Raw genomic sequence first — 2,350 nt, forward strand, 5'->3', positions numbered from 1 at the left:
AGGGCAGTGGCTCCAGTTAGTCTGTACAAGCCATCCCTATGAATAGGGCTGTGACTTTAGTTAGCACAATGGCCGGGAGGGGCGGCCACACAGGACAAACAGAAAGGAGAAGGGAAAAAGGAATGCTGCAGGGGGACAGCTGTAACAGACACAGAGGTGTGCACATTTTAAAAAAAACATGTATTAGCCTGAGTTAGTTAGACAGCAACTAATGATTTCTGTGTTGCACTGGTTTCTGGTCTCCTTATTGCTACTGTTATTGGCTGTGCTCGCTTCATATTTCTTTCTGTTTAGCTTATCCCCTCCTAACTACTCCTTGCTTCCCGAGTCCCCTCCCTCCATCCCAAAATCATGGAACTAACCTGACATTTGCCACCATCATATTGTTCACTCTGCTTGTGTGTTACGCTCCATTCCCCTACCCTGGGTCCGCTGTGAGTATTCTGATTGTAAACTCTTTGGTCAGGGACTGTCTGTTACACTGTTTTTACAGGCCCTAGTACAATGCAGCCCCATTCCTGGTGCGCTTAGGCACGACCATAATAAACATGATTAACTGAAGGCCAGAAGAGACCATCAGATCAGCTGGTCTGCCCTCCTGTACAACACAGGCTGTTAAATTTCACCCAATTGCCTCTGCATTAAGCCCAAAGACTTTAGTTAGACCAAAACATGTCAGTCCTTAGGAAACTATAAAGTGTATCCTAAAGAACTGGAGAGACCGAGATGCCACTGAGCATAGGTGCCAATCAACTCCTCCTGCTCTCTCCCATTGCCTCCGACCGGCTGCAACCAGCTGTTCCGGGGAGTACAGGAGGTGCTGGGGGAGAGGGCAGAACAATTCGGGAAGAGGTGGGGCAGGGCCTTGGGGGTAGGGTGGAGTGGGGGCAGGGCCTGGGGCTGAGCGGGAGTTGAGCAGCCCTGGGGAAAGGAGGAAGCCAGCGCCTGTGTCACTGAGGGCCAAAGCTGAGTAGGTGAGATATAGCAGATGATCCCAGCAAGTGATCCAGAATCATACTCTCAGCAGCAATAGCAATTCAATGGGACTTTATTTTCCACAGTGTCGTTCATACCCAAAATGCTTTCTGGGTGTTACAACACACCAGCGCTATTTATTTTCACATAGCAGTGTCAAAGGTATTTGTAGGATGGGAAAAATACAAAAAACCCGTACATGGCCAAGCCTAGAAGAGGAAGAGACAATGGGAGATTAAAAAAAGAAAAAGCTAGAGGAAAGAGAGAAAAAGAAATCTTTCCAGCTGACAGCTGAAATCAGATGAAGAGCGACAGAGATGCATGGGCTGCAGGGGTGAAGATTCTTGGGCTCATGCTGGTTGGGTAATGGGAATGGACCAGAGAGGAGAGCTGTCATAGATCAGTGAAGAGGAGCAATAGGCTGGCGCAAAGCTATGGCCAGACTGAAAACAAGGAAGGCCATTTCTGAACTTGGATTATCTTCTGGTTTTATGGCATGCCCAGGGCTACCGCAGTTCTCAGGCTTCGTACTGGTTTTCAGTGAGTGGCACATACAGGGCATTGCAGAGAAGTGTAAATTCGCTGCACCCCAAAGGTACTAACTGCATTAAGAGGGATTAGCGTTGTAAAAAGCCTAATCTTCTGGGTTATTTCCATGTAATGTGTTAATGACTGAAAGAGCTTGGGGACTGGGGAGACAGTACAGACAAAGCCTTCAACCATCTACAAATCTTCCTCTCAGTCAGAGTCAAGGCGGACACACTTATGAGTCCAGGGAGAAAGGCATCCCTGATGCAACTCCACTGAAATCTGTTGAATTTGCCCCTGTGGTATTAATTTTGATGGAATAAATGGGGCCAAAGAGTCAAAGATGTTAATATGACCCAGAAACTGCCCAACATTAAGCAGTTTTTAACAGGGTTTGATATACAGAGATCTCATCCTGTGTAGTACCATGGCAAACACATCATTTAAAACCGTTTCAAACTTTTATTAAAGAAACAAAAGAAAGCAAAGGAGCTAGAGCCTATGAAATATAAAGTATTCTGTAAGGCCTTCATTTTTACAACATAGACTCATAGGTCAGAAGGGACCATTATGATCTCTTGTTCCCCTGCAGAGAGAGTTTAAAACAAACAAACTAACTAACAAAACCTCCTGTTTTTACCTGTTTTAATACTAGCGGTGGTATTAAAGATGGTAATAACTGGCCTTTTCACAGGAAAGAGAAGTTAGTGAAGATGGGCTGTTGTTGCAGTCCAGTCCTGTTTCCTAGAAGACAAAACATGACAAACACACACAAAAGGGTAAAGAAAAGAACAGCAAATATAGAAAATGCAGCTTCTGTCTGTGATGTTTAGTTTTACTTGCAAAG

At 45.2% G+C, this 2,350-nt stretch overlaps 1 long non-coding RNA gene across 2 annotated transcripts in view; it reads right to left on the reverse strand.

The window, feature by feature from the left end:
• The window catches only part of LOC116834575 (uncharacterized), a 48,905-nt gene extending 46,630 nt beyond the window's left edge, over positions 1-2,275 (reverse strand). For both annotated transcript variants that reach the window (XR_012655067.1, XR_004375987.2), the window contains exon 1: positions 2,144-2,275. This is a non-coding gene — a long non-coding RNA (uncharacterized LOC116834575). The remainder of the gene's footprint in view (positions 1-2,143) is intronic.
• Between the last annotated feature and the right edge of the window lie 75 nt (positions 2,276-2,350).

This window comes from Chelonoidis abingdonii, chromosome 1 (genome assembly GCF_003597395.2).
Source record: "Chelonoidis abingdonii isolate Lonesome George chromosome 1, CheloAbing_2.0, whole genome shotgun sequence".
In the NCBI taxonomy this organism is placed as follows: Eukaryota; Metazoa; Chordata; order Testudines; family Testudinidae; genus Chelonoidis; species Chelonoidis abingdonii.